Source organism: Chrysemys picta, chromosome 5, assembly GCF_011386835.1.
Source record: "Chrysemys picta bellii isolate R12L10 chromosome 5, ASM1138683v2, whole genome shotgun sequence".
NCBI lineage: Eukaryota > Metazoa > Chordata > Testudines > Emydidae > Chrysemys > Chrysemys picta.
In genome coordinates, this window is record NC_088795.1 from 23,895,889 (window position 1) to 23,919,112 (window position 23,224).

General features: G+C 43.7%; 1 protein-coding gene across 12 annotated transcripts in view; it reads right to left on the reverse strand.

The window, feature by feature from the left end:
- Positions 1 to 23,224, reverse strand: part of CCSER1 (coiled-coil serine rich protein 1) — a 1,147,114-nt gene that overhangs the window by 1,051,494 nt on the left and 72,396 nt on the right. For 2 of the 12 annotated variants that reach the window (XM_065596099.1, XM_065596102.1), the window contains exon 1: positions 20,755 to 21,130. The exons of 2 other annotated variants lie outside the window; for them this stretch is intronic. The gene's annotated coding sequence lies outside the window, so the exon portion shown is untranslated. Of the gene's footprint in view, positions 1 to 20,754; positions 21,133 to 23,224 lie in introns of those variants that run through there. 8 more of the 12 variants (XM_042856410.2, XM_042856411.2, XM_065596103.1 and 5 more) reach the window with 6 other exon arrangements.

Genomic DNA, 23,224 nt, shown 5'->3' on the forward strand with positions numbered 1-23,224 from the left:
GAGGGCAGTCAGGGGACGGGGAGAAGGGATGGTTGGATAGGGCAGGGGTCCCGGGGGGGGCTGTCAGAAATGAGAGGAGGGGTTGGATGGGGCAGGAGTTCTGGGGCAGGGCAGATAGAAGGTGGGGACCAGGCCATGACCCCCTCCCCTAACCAGCCCTCCATACAATTTACGAAACCCAATGCGGCCCTCAGGTCAAAAATTTTGCCCATCTCTGATGTAAGTGCTCAGTGTTCTTGTTACAGTAAAGAGGCCAAGAAATATTTGAAATTAGTTGTGAAATTTACGGTTTCGTTTTAATAAAACATTAAATTCTTGTAGCAGACACTTGTATTTGAATCTTAATCTATTTTACCTTTATTTGTATCACAGTCACAGAAAAAATCAAAGAGTTTAAAATTTATTTTAAAATCTAAAACCTATAAGGCACTAGTTTTACTCGGTGGAATGTTTGCAACTCTTGATAGAAAAATAATGCTTACTCCAACAGAGTACAAAATGGATTTCAGTTAGAGTTAGTGAATACCATAGTTATCCCAAATTACAAAATGCATTTCCATTCCAAATGTGCATGACAGAGTGCACTTAAGCAGGTGCGTATATTGTATATTTCACAAATGTGTGCATGTGCAGAGGAGTACATGTTCTTCCCAATGTCTGCTTGACATATGCAATTTCATTGGAATTAAAAATATTTTTAGTGACAACATATCCAGGTTTCCAATTGAACAGGCTCATCCTAAAGAGCTTCAACTGTCAGACAAGAAGGGGAAGATCTTTAGCACTCTGTAGTCTGATTGTCATCGATTGACACATCAAGTAGTGACTCACTGAACATGCACTTGCACACAGGAATTATCTCCTTTCCTACACCAAAAAGATTTCTATGCTCTTTCCTCATACCTGCCCAGCCCTGTTCCCTTATCTGTGTTATTAATTGCCTCTTCCAAAGGGGTAGGTCCACTTTTCTGCAAGAGGTAACTCAAGGTTCTAAATATCCCTCCGAAATTTTTGCTACAACAGTGACTGAAATGTGGTACTGTTGCAGCCAATACAAATCATTTTGGGAGTACATCAGAAATTCCCAAAAGTCATCTGCTGCAGTTGATTGAGCAGAAACAAGGATAACATTTTGGACAGGGAATCCTTCAGAGCAAAAATCCTTCAGTCACAAAGATGTTTAGATCTAGTCACTTGGAAAGCAACCAGTGTTCACACTACAGTCCATCACTCTGATGTAAGGCACTAAAGGTTGTCTACCTAACGTATGCTGAAGGACAGCCCTTATGCAAACCCTTACTTGTAACACACCAGATGGGTACAATGTATTTAGTTTCCATGTGAATACTGCACGTTGGTATCTATTAACATTGGTTTCATTTCTGTTACGTTTCATTAGTAGAGATTTTCATTTAGGTATTAAAAAATACTTTTTTCTAAAGTCAATATTTGGTGTCTTGAATACTTTTTAAGCCTCAAAATCATTAAAATATCCAGCTTTTCAGCTGTGCCATTAGATGTGTATTTCAACAGAGTTCTTAATCTTATTTTGAAGAGTAAGAAATTGCAGACATAGAAACCACATGAAAGAAATGGCCTCAATCCAAAAGGAAATAATGCATCATCCTAAATTATAATTGAATATTAGTTTAATTACAGCTTACATAATTATACCTTACAACACTACTCTATAATATTGTGGCATAAAATCAAATCACACACACACAAAACCTATATTAAAAAATATTAAGCCTGTGGCAAAACACAATGAAAGCCAGAAGTTTGTAGTTAGCTGAGAAACGTGCCATATGTCCTTCACTAACATGGCCCAGTGAAACACTACCTTTCCAGTCTTAATACACCCGCTTGTGCCAATGTAGTGGACAAAATATGCTATGACTCAATTAACTATAAATTTCTTCATTTTTGAAACGGATGTTCTTTTATATAATTTTGGCAAATAAAGTCTCTTTGGGGATATTTTATTTTTAAGAAAGGAAGAAGATATCGCACACTAATGATAAATCCTAATATCCTAGGGAAATTTTATTCTTGGAGCGTATCACAATGGCAGTCCTGTTAAATTAGATACGTTACTTTGGAGATCAGGTTAACTCAGGTGAAAATTGGGGCAAAAACCTTCTTTCCCTTTCCAGAGACCAAATTAGTTGTTCAGATTCAAATTTAAGTAGCACATGAGGAAACGCCAATACAGGATCATGCTCCTACAGATTCTCTCAATTTAAGATGTTGAACCAGTCATAAAGGAATAGGAAACTAGAATTGGTATGCTTAATGATCGCCATATGGTAGATACAATGAGCCAATGTACTATTATGCTGGAAGCTGCTAATGGGTGCTATCAGGCGGGTCTTTGCTCTATAGACAATCATAGACCTATTTAAAGGTGAAAGGTTTGCTAAGCATCCTTCATTCAGGCTATTATGGAAATAGCAATTAAATGCTCCTTTATACAGAGACAGCTGGAAACAATAGGAAGCCCTGCCCAAGGCACTTGGCCACATGGCAAAACCTGAGAGTTAAGCTTTGTGATCTAGCTTCATAGATTTTTTAAGGCCAGAAGGGACCACTGCGATCATCTAGTCTGATTTCCTGTATAACACAGGCCATGAAACTTCCCCGAAATAATTCCTTTTGAACTAGAGCACATCTGAGGGATTTCCCTGGGATTGATAGCAAACAGAGGAGTTAGCGGGATTGATTGGTTGCCGCTGCGTGAGAGAAAGAAAGAGAGAGAGAGAGAGAGAGAGAGAGCTCAATCCTACCATGACAAAGTGCAGAATAAGGCCCTCTACAATATGCTATACTAGTGAGAAAAGCAATGGCAAGCATGGCCCTGAGAAGAAGTTGAGACACAGATTTTTGGGGGCACATTACTCGCTGGAAAGGCAGACTTGGATTACTGAACAAGGAAACTATCTGCTGGTGTTTGTTCCTACTGGGTTCAGGGGGAAAGGATTTTGTGAACATTTCTTTGTAAATACAGAAGATGGCAACAAAGAAAAAAATCTGACTTGCCTAATCATTTTTGTCTAATGGAAATAATCCAACAAGTTTCTAAATATTGCTACCCACTCAGGCCGAAAGGGGAAACAGTATACTGGTAGCAAGAGTGAGCACATACTTCAGGTCAACTTTGATCAGTAACATGGGCTTTTATTACATTTAAGCCAGAAAGAAGTGTGGCCAGGACTTGTTAAAAATCCAACGGTAACGATTTTAATTAAACAAATTGACATCCCCCTACTGACTGTGTGATTAGGACATTACAAGATTGTCCTCAGTCACGAGAACCTGAAGATGAAAGTGACAACTTATTTTCACATTTTAAGTTGTGAGAAATATAGACAGTAACCGGCATAAAAAAATGAAAAGTTTTAAAAATTATTTTAGAGTTAACAACAAATTTTGAGTTGCAACATCTTAAAAAATAATGTATTATTAATTTGACAACATCCCTTCAATATCTGGGCTTTTTCATAATATCCAAAGTCAACATTCCACTGCCAAATTTTAGTTGTTAAGAAGAGAAAAGCAAGCATATTTGGAGAGCCAATTATTAAATCTGATTTTTGTTGCTGTTTTGAGTCTCCTCAAAAAAAGCAACCGAATAGAGTTTTAAAATAAAATAAATCAATGTGTTAATCTCTGCTCTATGAATAATTCTGCTATTCATAGCTTTTAAGAGATCGTTATGATCATTAAGTCTGACCTTTCATAATACAGGCCATTGAACTTCACCAAGAGATTCCTGCTTGAACCATTTAGAAAGATATCCAGTCTTTATTTAAAGATTTCAAGGGATGGAGAATCCACCACAACCTTAAGTAAGTTGTTTCAATAGTTAATTACTCTCACTGTTGAAAGTTTACTCTGTATTTCTGGTCTGAATTTCTCTACCCTCAGTTTTCAGACATTGGATTTTCACCTGCCTTCTTCTACTAAAATTAAAGCCCAGAAATCTCTTCACCATTTAGATACTTAGAAAGTCATCTGTTCACCTTCTCTTTGGCATGCTATATAGATCTTCTTTAGACTCTCAGTATAAAAGCACCATTCAAGATGTCAACACATGAGGAGTCAAACGTTAATCTGGAGTCATGCGGTGCATCAAGAGTTAACTGAAAGAATTCAGCTGCTGAAGTGTTCTGCAAGGACATGGTTGCCACTGTTCGATGTGACAAACAAGATTTCCCTTGTTCCTCCACAGGGAACCATGAGTCCTGACAAGTTTGATTCACCCCCCCCCACCAAGTTCACCCTTAAACTTGCAGGGTTTTCTTAACTCCATTTCCCTGTACTTTATGCACTGCAAGATAAAATGTAAACACTAACCAAACAGGATCAGATTCTTAGCTGGTATAATCTTGCCTAGTCCCCTTGATTTCAATGGAGCTATACCAATTTGCACCAGTTTATGATCTATCCCGGGGTCGGCAACCTATGGCACGCGTGCCAAAGACAGCACGCGAGTCTATTTTTAATGGCACGCTGCTGCCTGCCGGGGTCCCGCTAAGCCCGCTGCCGAACCCCAGCAGCGGGCTGAGCTGGACCCCGGCAGGAAGCAGTGTGCCATTAAAAATCCTGCCCGACCCAGCCCGCTCTTCTCCACCCCCCGCTCTCTCCGGCAGGGGAAGGGGGCAGAAGCAAGCTTGGTCCTGCCGACTGCTGCTGTAGGGCAGGCTCCGCCAGCAGCCAAGCTTCTCCCTCCCCCGCCTCTTCCCCCAGCGTGCTGCGTCGAGCCCCGCCTCCTCTCCCTCCCTGCCGCCGATGGCCCTTGCGAGGGAGGGGAGAAGAGCAGCCCCAGCGCCCTCGCTGTTCAGACCGGTAAGGAGGCAGAGAAGAGGCGGGGGAAGGAGTGAGGTGTATCCCTCCAGCCCCCTGCCATGAGCCTGGCCGCTAAGGGGGCAGGGAGCACCCCCCTGTTCCCAGCCCACCCACCCCCAGCCCTCTGCCCTGATCCCTGCACCCCAGCCCCCTGTATGCCCCCACGACCCCATCCCTGACTCCTGCACCCTCCACACATATGCAGCCCCCTCATACGCCATGCCCTGACTCCTGCACCCCCTCACATGCCCCCCAGCCCTCTGCCTTGACCCCTGCAGCCCCCTTGCACCCCAGCTCCCTGCATGCCCCCCCAAGACCCCTCCCTGACTCCTGCACCCTCCACACATACCCAGTCCCCCCGAGCCTCCCTGCCCTGACTCCTGCACTCCCCTCACACTTACCCAGCCTCCCCACACCCCATGCCCTGACTCTTGCACCCTCCCACAGCCCCACCCCCCACCCTGAGCACCAGGTTGGCAGTGGGCTGAGCGGGGCCAGCGGCTGGGACCCCAGCTGGCAAGGGGCTGGCAGCCACAACCTCAGACCGGCAGCGGGTTGAGCGGGGCTGGGAGCCAGGACCCTGGCTGGCAGGAGCCAGCAGATGGAACCCCAGACCGGCAGCGGGGTGAGCCGCTTGGCCCGCTGCTGGTCTGGGGTGCCGGCCTCGTTCAGCCCGCTGCTAGTCTGGGGTCCCGGATCCTGGCCCCGTTCAGCCCACTGCCGGTCTGGGGTTCTGGCTGCCTGCCTGCCCAGGGTTCTGGCTGCCAGCCCCTTGCCAGCTAGGGTTCCAGCTGCCGGCTGCGCTCAGCCCGCTGCCGGCCTAGGTTAACGGAACCCCAGGCCCTCAGCGGGCTCAGCAGCCGGCGGCCTAAGATCAGCATTTTAATTTAATTTTACATGAAGCTTCTTAAACATTTTGAAAACCTTGTTTACTTTACATACAACAGTAGTTTAGTTATATTATAGAGAGAGACCTTCTAAAAAACGTTAACATGTATTACCGGCACGCGAAACCTTAAATTAAAGTGAATAAATGAAGACTCGGCACACCACTTCTGAAAGGTTGCCAACCCCTGATCTATCCCATAGAAGTACTGTTACAATAATGGTGAAACAGAAGAGTAGCATCGAAAGTAAGCAATCTCAATCAAATATGTGATTGTACAGAAGAAAGAAGTAAACAGTACTTTACTTTAATTACTAATAGACTATCAACATTTTAAATTAAGTTTTACCATTTTAGCAAACCTATGTTAATACCATTATTCTCACGAGTGACACAATATCAGAGTACAGCAGTATGTAGAGTCTAGTAAGCATCAGGGCTCAGTTGCAGTAGCCACAGTACAAAAGCATATAAGACGTAAGGTGAAATTCTGGTTCCATCTGAGTCAGCGGGAGTTCTTCCATTGACTTCAGCATGGCCAAGATTTCTTCCATGGGTCTTTTCCCTGAAGGTTTCACAACCTATGTACTGAAAACAATTCTGGAGATCAGGACAAATATAGGCCAATATTTTCAAACTTGAGTGCTTATAGACTAAGCACTTTCAATCTAGATTTAGTCACTTCAGAGGTGCTGAGCTCCCACCTACAACTTTCATTGAAGTCAAGAGAGACTGCAGCACCTATAAGAAAAAATCAGGCCACCTACTTACTTTAGGCACTGAAGTTTAAAAATGCTGGCCTTGGGTCTTGGCAATCAAAGCCAGCTCTCTATTAGACATGTGAAATGACAACACACTTGGGCATGGTTATTCAATGGTAATTAATAATGATAATGGTAGTATTTCCTGAAGAGAGGCCCAGGAGTTGGGTAGCACAAACTGTTTTGAAGCTTAAGGCTGAAGATTATTGGAAGAAGTTGCCAGAAATCTCACACAATGCCTATCCACAATATGCCTAGTTCTCCCTAACATTATCAATCCTTAACTTTCATAAATACTAGTGTTCCCAATCTGAAGCTATTACAGAAGGATTTTTGCCCAACTGTAAGCACAAGACAATATTACATAAGCAAGTCAATTGGAAAACTTAATATTTTATTACATTTTTATATTACAAATAGTCTAGAAAAACCATCTAATTTAAAGGGGCGTGAGACCAGTAGGCCAGAAATGTAAGACCCTTAAAATGGTGCATTCTTGGAAATGTTTTCTTATTTAAAATGGTTTCTTAGCATATCTTCCATCTACTATCAAATCACTGCACATGTGCACAGTTTTCTTTGCACATGGTTCAAGTGCATCCATGCTTTTCCTCCCCACTCTACCCCTCTAAGATTTTAGCGGAAAGGATTTAACAGTGTCATTTTAAATCTTTCAGATACCCATACTTACTTAAGCACAACTTTGGCAGCTCTTACTGGCATTGACTGAATTAATGTTCTAAAGTAATATTTTATTTTAAAAAACATATTTTTGACAGGAGTCGGTACGTTCAACAAACCGTTGTTTTGAAACAGTAGAATCCAATGATCCAGGAGAGCAAGAGCTGCAGAAACAGCATTTGAGAACTAGAGTAATATTCTTCTAAGCATTTAAACCTAGAGATTGATTCTAAGGCTGTATATCTATAGGGTTTTCCCTTGATCTCCGTCACTCCACTGGGCTATGCTTTCTAGGAAAAATGCTGAAACCACAGTAAAGGCCTGAATTACTTATGGATTTAGTGAGAGATTAACCCAGCTTTTCAATAATGACAGTAGTTTCTGAAAAGCCCATGGAGGTCATTACTGGTTTTAATGACATATTATTTATTACATTCAGGACACTGACAAAGAGTGATTTAGCTGAATAAAGTACTTCTACACATAAAATCTGTTGTGAATTGTAAGCCATACTTGGCTCTTCAAAAGAAAATCTCCCCCACCCGCAAGTGAACACAGGCACTGCATCCCTTTTAGTTACACTAGGAAGGATTTGTAACAAGCTCACTCACCAAAAGCTAGGCATGGAGTTACTATAAAGCTATTGTATCGGTGGAAATGTAAACCAAACCCCATCTGCAGTTTCTACTATTCTCAATAGGGATTTGCTATGTGGAAACACTGCAGCATCAGGTAAGGACAGAGCTGTATTAAACAATACTGTCCACAAGGATGAAACGATTTTAAATGTTTCTCTTTGGAGGGGCAGGCAGCCAGGATAGAACTAGCTGGCCAGAGAGCTTGGACCTGTGGGCGGAAGGATGCAGTTGTTCAGGGTGCGGAGGTAAAGGAGCTCCAGGTATGTGCATACTGCCCACCAAGGAGTGAAGGAAGCAGCAGAGAAGGCGTTAATTGATTAATTGACAGCCCTAGCTGCAACACATTGGGAGCATGGCACATCATTGATTTGAGCTTGTTGTGATGCATCATTTCAGTGGTATATTGAGAGTGACTGGTGAGAATATAGGGAGGGGAGATAAAGTTTTGAAGTCCATTGGTCGACCATCCTTAGGTAGATTTCTTTCCATTTATAACAAAATGTAGCTAGGAAGATCAGCACAATGTAGTACAGTGTCTTGGAATTATATCATCTCATCTCTCTACTCCTGAATAAATTACCATCACCAGTAGTGAGAAATGCCTTTCACACTCTTCCAGGAAACTATCTATTTCTACTGGGCCAGCACGTTGTCAATATTGGATCAGGCCAGGTAAAGGCTACTCAGAAGGGAGAACTTAATGGGCAAAGACACCAGCGTGAGCATATCACACCTGTGTACCATGTAACTCCATTGGCTCCCCAACTGATTCTGAAACTATGTGTTGGGTAAAAAAATGTCACCTTTTGCAAAGGCCACAATGATGACGACAGGTGATGATATGGCACTCATTATGATAGCAAAAAGTAACAATCACCATTAAATTACACTTATTAACTAATGGAAGCAATCCAGACAGCAAAGAGAAAAATCCATTACAAAATGTCATATTGCACATTTCTGGTGCTTAGACACCACAGAGATTGGTGATTTATTGGTGCCTAGATTAGCAGAGCAGGTGTTCTGCTGTTTAGTTAAGTTTAAGACCAGCTTTCTGTTTAAAGCTTGACTCTTCTAAATGCTCTAAAATCCTCAGTTACTCAGATTGCCTTGAAATTTGGTAAGCCTTACTAGGGCACAGGGTTCGGTTACTGATTTGGGGCCATTTGACCAATGGGTTCCTGAGACACAGCCACCTCAGAAACAGCTTTTCTTAATTTTTTTGGCAACAATTTTGGGCACGCAGAGATCAAACGAGGGCTGAGATTATCACACCAGGGTACCAAATGCCTGAGAGTCACCCCCGCAGACTGCATGCCACCCACTAGCCCTTTGTGGGGGGAATTACATTATGTGATTACCCCAAGAGTTTGATTCTCCAGTTGGGTGCATCACAGTTCTAAGGCTCATAGGCCACACAGATTATACTGCACATAAGGAGAAAAAGAGAGAGGCTGCGGGGATTGAAAGCTTGCTATGAATACTTCGGAGGGACATCAAACCTGAGTATCACCCAGACACAGAGTTCAAACCCAACCCTAGACAGAAGTCTCAAATAACAGGAGGCACCTTGCTAAAACCTGCCTCTGTCAAAGGTTTGGGTTTTTTTAAATTATGTTGGGGGAAATGTAACCTGAGTAAAGGAGAATGTTCACATGGCACTAAAACTATTTCTGAAAAGACAGTAAATTCCCCATGCAAATGCTCCCTAGGAGGAGAGGACAACTAGAGTTGCAAGAGTAGGTAGGAATGTGGGACAAGGGTTTACACTGCAGCAAGGTGAGGGATGATATGGGGAAGGAAATAAGAGAGGTGGGTGAATAAGAGGGGTTGGAGGGTGAGATGACAGAGGCTAGCTGGAGTGGAAGGGGAGGGACACTGGGAGAGAACAGGGGCAGGGGCACCTGTCAGCCCACATTTCCCTCCTGGGTGCGCACTGGGATCTGGGAGCTCCCAGCTCCTGTAGAGCAATCTGATCCCCCTCCTCCCCCATCAGTGCCTCTCTCATGAGAGCCAGGATATAGAGGACTTTCCCTTCCAGGAGTATGAGCCTCTTTCCCTGCAGGATCTGACCCCCTCCATGTGAGCTGAGAGGCTCTAGTCCCTTCCCTTCCTCATCAAAAGGAGAGAGTTGTATATGTACCTTCAAATTCCAGTCTGCTTCATTTCAATACAGAATTGTGTAGGGAGTGTCAATAGCAGGACCCTGGAGTCTTCTTGTCATAGGTACTGTCAGTAGTTAGGCAGGATATGAGAGCCTCCACTGTGTGGAGTTAATGAAGGATAGAGGAAAGTACAGCATTAAGTGGTATCCTATATGCAAGTGTAAAGGGGTTGCAAAAGGCTGTGAAGTGGATATTAAATTTTACAAGTGTGATATTCTATCGGGGGAGAGCAGGCTTAGTTTTTAAGCATAGGGCAGGTGCATTATAGTGAAAAGGCAGAGTGTGTGTTATGGGTGTTTTGGGGCATCGCTCCAAGAGGGAAGGGTTATGGTTACACAGACGTTTACCTTAACTCTATATTTCCTGGTTTTCAGAACACTGAGTGTTGCAGGACTCGGCATTCTGAAAGGGCACGAGCGATCAGCAAGCAACCTGAACTCTGCATGAACAAAGCTTTTCTGCTATTTAATGAATAGATACAGACTGTGATCCTGCGGTCATACTGACCTTCACTAGGAGCATTCAGTGAGTAAAGACTGCAGGACTGGGCCAAAAGAGAATTATTTTGTTGATAACAGCTACTGACCTGGGAAATCCAGAAAACATCTGAGCAGAGTATTCTGCTTAATTTACTTTGATAAGCAGAGATTAACCCTTGGGAAATAAAAATAATAAATTCAAGGATTCTTTCCTCCTCTGCCCCCTGTAATTGTTACCATTGTCATAGACTCATTAAATCCCACTGGTAAAGGTCTAAACAATTATAGGTTTGATGTGTCTGGGATAATAAAATGTTCCTTTAAGCACAAACTTTCCTGCATAAAAATAGCTTATTACGGGTAAAGAAGGAAAAGATGAAACATGCACATACACACACCCATTAATACTTCCACAGTGCAATAGAAACACAACTAAAATTGACATATGACACCGCTACAATATGAGAGTACAAACCAAAAAAAAAAACAAAAACCAATTCCAGTTTTAAAGGGATGCATCACCCTTGAAACACTTTGTTGTACTCAACACCGTGGTTTATTTTGGCTGAGATTTTCATTCCAATATGGAAGTGCATATTTTTGCACTCAATCATGGCAAGTGATTTTACAAGAATGCAGTAATACACACTTGTCTGTTAGAGTAGGATCAAGCCCATTGTATGTAAAAACATGTCCCTTGAATAGTGCATTGTACAGTATTCTGCCCAACTGGTATTGAAAATAAGTAATCGCATAAGGAAACATTCTTGGGATAACGCTGAACACTGATGAATATTTCCTTTTTCACCCTTCCCCCTTAGGGAAAATATCACCTTCAAAATTGACTAGGTATCTTATTCTACATCATGCCTCCCTATCAGGCATAGTTGAGAGGTATGTCACTTGTTTGAAATTTCACCTCCAAGACTAAAGCACTGAAAGTTACAGTTCAACTTCTCGGTAGATTTCTCTGCCCCCAAACAATCCCATGATTTATTTCTATGCTCACCTACTACCCGAGTAACAACCATTAAAAGTGATCATCTCATCTGTATTATTCTGCACCATGACTCATCTATAAATTAAGAAATGTCCTTTCCATTGCACAAATGAATTGCAGTACCAATACCTATGTGAACATTTCTCCTGCATCCTTATATTAGGTGTCAATGGTCTTATCCAACAACTACAAACCATACTCGATGGGGACCCCATTCTGAAAGAAATCTTTCCTCATTCCCCTCTTCTTGCCTTCAGACAACCCCCCAACCTTTCCAAGATCATCATCAGAAGGAAACTCCCCACAGACCAGGACACATCAATTCAAAGTGGCACCATATCCTGCCATAACAGATGCAAAACCTGCAGACATATCTTCACTACTACGATGATCAACACCCCACCAGAAGCATCACTCTCCTACTAGGGGTTGAACAGGGCATTGTTGGGAACCTTGTCTCTAGCATTCTGCACAATAGCCAGCCAGCTATCACTGCTATCCAGCCTGCTGCATTCTCCATACAGGGGAACTTAAACGTGACTCCAAAGGAAAAACATTAGATTTGAACCCTCTTCTTGATGCATCAATGACAAAGATTTTTTTTAAAGGTTATTTTCTGCATTCAACAACGAAGGTAAGATGTGGTCTTCCTGGTTTTGCTGGTGGAGAGGTCTAAGCTAACAGACCACGTTGTTCTTAGCCCGTTGTGAAAAGGGGCAGCAATATTGAAACTTTACCAAAAACAGCTTTTCTTCAAAGTGTTCCTCTGAGGAACATGAGTTAAGTAAGCGTCAAAAACAAAACCAAATCCTCAGCTGATGTAAACTGGAACCACATGGGCTTCAATGGGGCTATGTCAATTTACACCAGCAGAGGATCTGGCCCCAAAACCTAAATAAAGATTACTTCCTTTCTCAATCAGAGTTCACTCATTGGATATTTCAGATACAAACCTCTAATTCTCCAGACATTCATAGACTCCACACTATGGTTTTTATTAGACCTCAACATCTCATGTAAAAAACAACCAGGAAAACAAGCAAACAAACAAAATTCAAAAAACATTTAAAGAAATCCTCAGCAACTTAAATCATTCTAATGTGATGGGGGGAAATCTGGTATTGGTTTCCAATAGGGAAATCTTCCTTGGACTCAAAATGGGGCATGCTGGATAATACTGAATTAGAGGGCAAAATCCTGGTCCCCATTCAAGTCAATAAAAGTTTTGCCAATGACTTTAGTGGAGCCAAGATTTCATCCAAAGCTTGTAAGCAAACCTCATTTGCTCTCAGCTCTAGTCCCCTAGTGCCCAATCCTTGGGCATGATTTTGCACTGCCTTGCATCTTAGGTAGTGCAAAATTGGTATAAATCACCACCAAATTAGGGTGACTGTTTGGCACCATGTTCACAATGCACATTCGTAAATTATTGCCAAAGGTGCAGGGCAGTGGAGAATCAGCCCCCCGGTTTAAGAAAATAAATAATCTTTGCTTCTTACAAAGGGGCACAGCCTGCCACCACCTTTCCACAGTTAAAATGATGGACAGTATCAATTTCAAAATTTGAGCAAGAATGGTTCTGTTATAAAATGTCAGAGTTCTACAGTGTTATTGCACATGTAAGATTGTCCAGGACTCTTGCTCCTTAGGCAAGTCATAAATCCTGAACCGAAAAAAGTATACAGAACAATTAACAATTAACTAGTTTCCTTAACATGTTGTCTCGAAGACTGACACATATCAAAATTTTCTCCAGTAACCAAGCATTCATGCAAAAAAGAGATTTTGTTGGAGCTATGAACCCTTCGCCCTCAATATGTGAAAAGAAATCTAAGGTGTGCAGTGTGGTGGTAACTTATGAATACTACATTTCTTTTTGGATAGACCACACTTTGGCAGCATTAGTTAAAAATATAAACCAACAACTTTTTTTTTATTTTTTGCTATGTCCGGATAGTTTAATTCTTCAAGCACACACATTGATTTCCAAGATTTTTCTAGTCTCTGAACTGGAACCTTTGAAACAAAGCTACTCATAGAGAAGCAAAAAGTGCACCCTGCACCAGGCAAGAGTACATGCTTGTGATGCACTTTCCTCACTCCTCCAAATGTAAGTAATTATTCAAGGGTGATGCTCCAAACCCATCTGTTTCCTCACCCATCCCGCGGCACAAATGGAGCTACAATTCCACCGTGCAAGACTGCACTGCAGCACGGATCCTGCTGTGTCCAGGATTCTCTGCACTCACAAATGAGGGCAGCATTTCCTACACAATGAATCTCGATCCATCTGTGGATCCCAGAGAATGAATACTGGCTTGTAGACCACTGTAAGCGAAAGAGAGACAAAGCCATTCCATCTTCTCCATGGCTCTTTCTATCAGGCAGTTCATTCCACCAGCAGCATCAACACCACATACTATCAAAAGGGCCTCTATATCCCAGTTTACCCAGCATTTCTGAACACCTTAAATATCATTAGCGCACTGGCACATGCACATTTCCATTATCTCCATTAAAATGTTATCTAAAGCCTTCATATTGTCCCACATGATTTGGGAAAAATTGCCTCAATACATGTTATTACCCTTAGACACACTACGGACATATGAATGGTGGTGATTAATAAATATAATGGCATTCTGGGGAGGGAGGAGGGGAGGCTGACAGTATCAGCATGCCATTTCTATTGTATACATGACACACCATGTCCAGTTCATCATCAAGAATTCACCTAGCGTTTTATACAAAAAAGATTGCTCTCTTTTTACAGTTAAGCTACAATGAAACGGGTTAATAATGGCCACCAAAGGGATTGCTATTGCTATTCTTGCTTTAACAGGTGGCTGCAAAATACAGTGTGATTAACAGAGGAAATGGTTTTGTTTTTGTAGGAACTGAGACTTTAGGGGCCACTTGGACTGAACACTGTTACAAGGTGACATGAGCACCAGTGAGTGTCACTATACAAAACTTTCTGTGTCAGATTAAAATATGGTTTAAACCGCACTACTGCAGCTAGGCGGGGAAAACGTTGCACTGATTTAACCACACACTCGCCCAAATCTCACCTTCACTATGCTAGCTGAAGTAGATCACATAATAGCAGACTTTTTCTAGTTAAAGAAATTCTGATACATCACAGCAATATGGCAGACTGAAATCAAGAGGGGGTTCCACGACTAGGGGAGGTACCACGGGAAAAGGCACAGAGAGCAGAGTGGGAGAACGACACAACAGGAACATCAAGACTGGAGTTGTGATAAGTACCTATCTCTTGTCAGTAGAAGGCCTGATGCTGCTCTAGTTCACGTGAACAGAAGTTTTGCAATTTATGTCACTGTGAACAGAACCAGGCCAAAGGGGCTGTGGTTAAAATGTTTTATGTTACAGGGTGCAACACATACCTTGTAACACAGGGTTTGTTTGCTTGTTTACATGTTAACTATGCAATGTATATGCCTTATTCTTTTTTAAATGCGTTCTAATATTTAACATGTAGGACATATTTATATTCTTTACATATAAAGATGTCCATGGAATGAATCAAGTACACTTCATATTTAAATAAATAAATACATAAACAGCAACCTTAGGCTCATTCCTGCCTGCAAACTGGATGAAAGAGATATTACGAAGGGTGTTCAGATACTACACCGATGAGCAACCTTATAAAAAGATAGATAGGTAAGGCCAGATCCTCAGTTAGTGAAAACTGCATAATTCCACTGAAGTCAATGGAGTTACACTGATTTAAACCAGCTGAGGATCTGGCCAAATGATTTCACCATGCAAAGTACGACCCATACAACTTCAATATTCATAAAGAAAGACACAACACTGCCATTATACTTTCTGAAGGTACACACACACACACACACAAAGAACCACTATAATGTTGGCACAATTAAAAGACTGCATTACAAAACCCAGTATGTAGTAATTTGACAAATCACATCCAGTTTTCAACAGACCACTAATAGGTCCACTTTTGACAAAGGAACAGCCTCTCTGCTAGATTTCAACTTTCTATTATTGATATGCTGGAGCTTTATAAAGTTAAGTTATAATTAAAATAAATAAATAAAATAACAACAACAATGAACAAGTGATTTTTCCCTCTCCACTTCCTTCATTCTAAAAAAATGACAGATGTTTTGGCTCAAACTTTCCAAAAAAACTCTCTTGGATATTTGTGAAGATAAACATATTAAAGATTGTGAAGTTCTCAGATATTGTAGTAATGGGAGTCATGTATGTAACTTAGATATATAATTTGGTACATTTAGATATGCTATTGATGCTGGAATCTTCCCTATTTGGGGGTGTTGCTACATTCCCACACATATTATGAATCTGACCTGACTGCAGAAATGTAGGAAGTACAAAATTCTGAAGATATATTTTGCCATACATTTGCATACATGATTATAATCAAACTACACTGCATATGTGCTGAAGCTGATCTTATACATTGGTAGATTATTCAGTTTCTCCATCTGAATAATGTTTTGTAAAGACTCACAAAATGCACACACAACAGAGATTTTAATGTAGATATTTTTGCAAATTCTTTCCTCCACCTTTTTTTTTTTAAATCAGGATTTCCTTGCATATATTATGCTGCCTTCCTATCTCCCTGTAGTCCTATTTCTCATAGCCTAAACTCAGATTTTATTGCAAAATGACTATCCTAGACAGGACAGATCATGGTGCTGATAAAGGCAATGGCCTTCTGTATAAAGCATAAGCATTTTGTTACTGTCCAACAGGGAAATCAAACTACAGTTGTCATAGTGTATGTGAGTTTATATTATCTAAATGATACACACTGACATGCAGTACAGAGAATGCCAGTGAAAAAGCTATAAATAAAAATACCTATAAATTTAACTAGTGAATAACTATGCTGTTATTTATTCAATTGCATGTATATTATATAGATGTAACTTCCATTATCCCAGAGTTATAGATCCATGCTGAAGTGTACGGATATACATGAAATGATACAAGTGCAAATCACACTATGGATATTATTTTAAGTGCTCATAAATGCTGTATTTTACATGTCATGTCACAAAGCCAATATTCTGAAATAGCTAAAATTCACTACAAAAGTCAGGTTAAGTTTATTAATATGGCATCTTAGCCTTAAGCCATAGCCCACAATAAATAGAAGATGATTTTAAAATCATCACTACAAAATGCATACTTTAAAAGGCAAGCAAATGAAGCATATTTTACTACCATTGTAGAAAACTGCCAAATGAATCTAATAAAGGAAGTGGATGTGATGGCAACACATGATTATACTGCAGGATACAAAGTTGGGCCTTGAAACGGCCAAGACTTATGCACATACTTAACTTCATGCTCTGCGAACAGCCCCTTTAATGGGCTTATAGGGTAAAATCCTGGTCCCATTTAAGTCAATGGGAGTTTTGCAACTTAAGTTTAAGCACTTGCACTGTACTGTCCCTCCACATGAGTGTATTCAGATATAATTTTCAACATCTACAGGTAAGTATATTTTAACACACAAGTTTCAGAGAAACATATTTTGTGTGCACCACTCACTGCCTGCACCTGAATTACCTTACAGTGCTACTTATTTATTTACTGCAATTTATAAAACGTAAAAACCATTCATAGTTCTGATCCTGCAACAGACTCCACGCAGCCAGGCTGTTTCACCCATGCAAAGCCCCAATCACATCAATAGATTCTATACATGTGTACGTAGTTGCTCAAATGGAGTGAACTGCAGCATTGGGACCTGTGTTTGTAGTTAACAATAATCTGCAAAACAAATCAACCAACCAACCAAAAAACAAACAAACAAACCAAAGACAATTTTTTCACAATAAAGCCAGTTCTGAAGTCTGTACTAAGACAAAATCCCCACTGATGCCCATGGGAAGTTCACCTAAGTATGGACTAAATAAGAACTTCTGGAATGGGTCCAACAGAATTTACACAAAGCCCTTTCTATATCACAGAGTTTTGAGTGTGGATAATAAAATGCTTGTGCAAAAAAGTTTTCAAACACAATTACAAGTTTTAAAATCTTGTATTCCACAAAGAACTATCATAGCAAGAGAAACAAAAATACATTACTTAAAAACTGTACCTTCCCTTTATGCAGTACCTGTTCAGTCTCACAACACACAATGTAGATATTATTTTAACAAATGGATAAACTGAGTCTCATAAAGACTTGCACGAGAGTGGCAGAGTTAGCAACAGAACCCCAAGTTATCAATCCCGAGTCTCTTTTCCCTGGTAGTGGGGAACAAGGACATAAGTATTTGCAGTAGAATATTCTATCACTTCACACAAAGAATGCCAGAGAAGACTGAAGTACCATCAGATTTCTAGCCTTGCTTATCCACCACACTACAATGAACTCTGAGGGGGAAATCACCCCTGCTGAACAAAGCCTTATGCAGGGCATTAAGTAAGAGTTGGGGAGGATGAATTCATTCCCAAACCTGTAGGCAGGCCTTGGGGTGTAATGCACTCCCTCCTCAGCTTCTACTGTGACCTGTAGACTAGAATATCAGAGTTTCCACTCCACACCCCCTCTACTGGATATTAAGAACCCTATGTCTGCATAGTCTTTGACCTCATGGTCCTTCTTCCAGCTCACCTCCAAACTACCATATTGAGGATCTGCACTATGCAGGGGAATTCAGGACCTTTGACACTCTATACAATCTTAGCATGTGTATCAAGAGGGCCTTATATAGGCGCTTTGTGTACCACACAGGGATTCCATCTTGTGGACCCCATACTCATACAGGTTTCCCTAGGAATGGTGCCCTAGTTGAACTGCACAACTGATCCCAAACATAAGGTAAGGACCCAATCCTACTCCTATTGAAACCAGCGAAGATTTTCCAAATTCCTATTGGCTTCAATGGGAGCAGGCCAGCGTGTCCATGCTCTCACTACCTTCCCTGACAGGGCTACCTACTTTCGGAACTGTACAAGCCACTTGCAGACCCACCACAGCGTGAGAGTTGCCACAGGCACCTTGTAGCACCACAATAGGCCCTCTTGGAGGACGTTCCAGCACCCGAGGCCTTCCTCTGGTGTATAACCCAGGACTGAATCAAGCCCCCTGGCATTTTGATATCTTAAAAAAAATATTTAAAAGTTTGTCAGGCTACTGACTTCTGTCCAACAGCACCATTTAAGAACAAGAGTAAAAGCAACTCCTATGCAAGAGATGCATATGTATTATTATCCATTATCATCATGAGCATACCTCTATCTACATAATTACAAATCCTGCCGCTCTTTAATTTTAATTGCATTTTGCTACAGAGTCACAGTTACATATACCATAAGGAGTTGTAAAGAGGATGGAAAGCTTCCAAAATGACTAGGTGCAATGTCTTTGCTGTCTAAATATTTTCAGGTCATTAATATTTCACTTTTATATAATCTTTAACTGATTTTGCAACATGTTTCTTCCCCCTCCCCTTTTAAGTTCGAGCAAAAGGGACTGTTTGAAGTAGCTAGTAAACCTTCGTAGTCTCTTTCCCCTTCTGCCTCTAGAGAGTTTTAACACTTCAAGTGCAATATAAACCAGAAGGAAAAACACGTCTAGCATAGAATCTGCTCTTAAAGGGAGAATTTTTTCAGGTTTCCCTTCTAGACACATTCAGCTGTGAAAATGTCTAAAAGGGAAATTGGTGGAAAGAAGTGATTACTTTCTCCACTGTGGCTCCCAGGGACAAGCTGAAGGGAGGGAGAGAGCTGTCAAGTGTGGATGATGGCTGTGGCCTCTGAGGAGTTTCACTTCTCCACCAGAAAGGAAAACTGTTCTCAACTCCTCCGTGAGACAACTCCCAGCACCTTTCCTTTCCTCAGGGAAAGCCAAAGCGTGTATTCACCTGAGGACAGCGCTTACAGTTAGGGAAAAGGACATGAGGATGTACTAAAGGAAAGCATGAGATTTTCACAAGCCCCTTCCATAATTAGCAACATCCCCATTTCTTCCACCCTGTGAGGCATCTCATGTGATTCAGAAAGGGATAGGTAACATCCTTCAGCTCATGACTCAAAGGTGAGCCACCTAGAAATGCCGCACATCAACATCCGATGCCACCACAACCTCCCCATTCAAATCTCTCCTAACAAACCCCTTCTTCCTGCACTCCCCAGCTGAATGAACATTTCAAAAAAAAAGACAGAATGAAAAGCCATACTTAGATCCTTACTCTCCTCTCATTCGCACACCAGGGACAGTCAGGAATAACTCCACTGACACCAGTGGGAATTCTGTCAGCACCAGAGGAAAAGCAGTGTCCTCTGGATTTCCCAAAGCCTCCTGTCTAGTCTAGCTCTGCCTTTGGGTTAGGACACTCTTCAGGTCAAAGCCATGCTGCATCTTCAGGTCTTGTGCAGCACGGAGCACACTGTCAGCACAAAATAAACAATTCCTAGTAATGTCACCATCTCTCTCCCTCTCCTCAGAGCCTCCTCCACAAATGTCACATGCCCTGGCTGCCCCTCTCTGGTGCGGGTGGCTAGGTGCTGGCTGTTTGCGAATGGCTAGTGAGGGAGCAGTGGCCCAGGGGGAAAGAAGAGGTGACATGTGGCATTGTTGGCAAGTCCATGGCTCCCACATTTTGCAACCTGCCTCCCCCGGCTGCAGGCGTCCCGAGTCCCCTTTAAGTGCTGCAAAGCGGTGAGTGAGCAAAGCCTGCCTCCTCTCCCTCGCTGCCAACCCACAGGAGCCCTTGAGCCAACCCTCCTCCCCCCTCCCTCCACAAAGCGACTTGTCCTCTTCCTAATCCCAGCCGCCGCTGCCGACTTGCTGGAGCGAAGCTCTGGCAAATCCCCGGAATCAGCACGAACGCCCGGCACGGGCAACGCGAATCTACCCCCGCCTCCTGCCACTACTGCTCAGTGCAACCGCGCACCGGGGCCCCGGCCGGCCCAAGCTGCCCTCCTCCTGCTCCCAATCAGCTGGCCCTGCTGCCTGCCCGGCCCCGGATCTACCTGCAGGAGCAATGCCCCGCTTCCCCTCCCTCTGCAGCCACCCACCCTGGCAACACCCTCATGCAACGCCCCCCTCCCAAAATGCAACCGCAGCCCACACACCCTGGGGCAGAGACAAGCCACCTCCCCAAATCCTGTGTCAAGAGCCCAGCAGCAGCCCCGAGGCCTGGGCTGGCTCCCCCTGCACCGTGTGTCACCTGCCAGGCTAATCCCAGCCCCGGGGCATGGAGCAGAGCAAACCGCAAAGGCAGAGGCGTGAGTGGGGCATGAAGGGTATTTACTACCTGGCTGGGCTGCTGCTCGCTCTGGGCTCCTCCAGCGCACTGGGAGCTTGGTTTCTGGTGGGGAGAAAGCGGGGGGTGGCAGGGCTGAGTCTCTGCCTTGCCCCCCACCTCCTCCTCTGCTTGCTGGTTTTCCTTTATCCCCCCCACTCCCACCCTTTGGTTCAGGGCTAATAATCCTCCTGGAGCCAGCCCCGCTCCTCTGCGAGAGCCGCCGCTTCCCAGGCAGGCATGTTGTTGCCGTGTGAGCGAGCAGAGGACGGATTGGCAGCCGGCGGGGTGTGTGTGTGCTGGGAGGACGAGGAGCAGGGGAGGGATCAGGGGAGGCGCTTCCCAGCGCGTCGGTGTGTGTTGCCACCTCCCTGCTGCAGCGCCCGGTCCCACCCCGGCTGCCCAGGCGTGCGAAGGGGCGGCGGGGAGGGGTGGGGCGCCGCAGCGCCAGGAGTGGATTGACAGGGAGGATTTAGGCAACCTCACCTCGCTGGGCTCGGAGTCAGCGGGGAGGCAAAGAGGGGGGAAATGTTTGTTTTAGGGTAAGCAGACAGCAAGTGTGAAAAATCGGGACAGGGGGTTGGGGGTAATGGGAGCCTATATAAGAAAAAGACCCCAAAATCGGGACATCTGGTCACCCTACTTTGTTTCCAAGCCTCCTTTGCAGCCAAGCGCACACCCAGGGGACCAGGACCCAAGGCAGTGCCCAGCCAGGGATTCAGCCCCACACTGGTGTGTGTCCATTCACCCGCTGCCTAAGGTGATCAGATGTCCAGATTTTATAGGGACAATCCTGATTTTTGGGTCTTTTTCTTATATAGGCTCCTATTACCCTCCACCCCCATCTCAATTTTTCACATTTGCTGTCTGGTCACCCTAGCGCTGCCTGAGAAGTCATTTTGATGCACTGTCGTGTAGCCAACGGCTTCCACTGCCCCCACCCCCTTTTTAGGTATTTACAGGCGTTTGTGATTGATTTTGCAGTTCATGGGGTACAGGACAGGCACCTGATCCTCATTGACTCACGCCCCAGAGTGCTGTTTTTAAAACCCTGGCTCCCACACCCAGAGGCTGAGCTAGTGAGAGGGATGGAAAGTCAGGCCTGGCTGCTGGAGTAACTCTTAAGTCAGTCCAGTTAGGGTGGATTCACACCCCTGGGGGAGCTGAAGTGAGAATACAGGTGTGGGTTGTTTTTTTCAAAGGGAAGCTGGAGTGGTTAGCATGTCACCTAATGAAGAGGATTTATTTTTTTCAAATTTTCTTACTAAGAGAGATGGGCGAGCCCTGTCCCGCAAACCTGACTCCCGTGAGTCATGTTTACTCACATATACGTAGGGTGACCAGATAGCAAGTGTGGAGTAATAGGAGCCTATATAAGAAAAAGATCCAAAAATCGTGACTGTCCTATAAAATCAGGACATCTGGTCACCCTACATATACCGCTCCATTGATTCTAAGAGGGGAGTGGTTTTCAACCTTTTTTCATTTGCAGACTCTTAAAAAATTTCAAAGGGAGGTATAGACTCCTTTGCAAATCTTAGTCTGTGGACTCTCAGGGGTGTGCGGCCCACAGGTGGTTGAAAACCACTGTAATAAGAAAACTAACATGAGCACAAGAATAAGGAGGACTTGCATGAGTAAGGGTTTGCAGAGGTGGCCTATGGCCCTGATCCTGCAGAAAAATAAGTAGAGCCCTGCAAATCCACGGGTATCTGCTTTATATCTGCATATCCATGGACTATTTTTGCGGTGAGCAGCTCTGATACAGATACAAATTTTGCTGTAGCACAGACTCACCAGATCAGGTGGAGGGACCCAGACTCCCATGCTAAGAGCCGGGCGGGCAGCTGTGGGGAGCAGCGGCAGACCCTCCACATACCGTAGGTGGGGGGGGGGCGAGCAGTCCCTGGCCCATGTCGCTGTCCCCCACATCCTCCCACCCAGGGCAGGTGGAGGGTCCACACCGCGGTTCCTCACAGCTGCCCACACAGCTCTTACTGGAGCCGGGCTGAGGCTCCGAGGCACCTCCTCCTCCCCCGAGCCAGCATGGCGTCGTGGACCCTCTCCCTGCCCTCAGGCGGGTGGGGAGCCTGGGGGGCAGGGACATGGCCGGGGGCTCCTCTCAGCCACTCACCCCCCATGGGCAAGTGGGGGGTTTGCCACGGCTCCCTACAGCTGCCCACCCAGCTTGTATCATGGCCAGGCTGTGGCTCCAAGGCCCCCCCCCATCCCGGCCAGGGTGGGGTCTGGGGGAGGGAGGGAAGAAGACGGAAAGGGGGAGGGGTCCACCCCTGTGAAAAGTTGATGGGCAAGGCTGCCAACCTGTTCCAGCACCACTGGTCACCTCTCCGCAGTGACCTGTGGAGCTGTTTAGAGCCCTGCAAATCCTCAGATATCTGTAGTCTAAGTGAAGATTTGCAAGATTTAGCACACAAGTATTATCAAGTGCACATGAAACAAATTGATCTAGATAAAAATACCA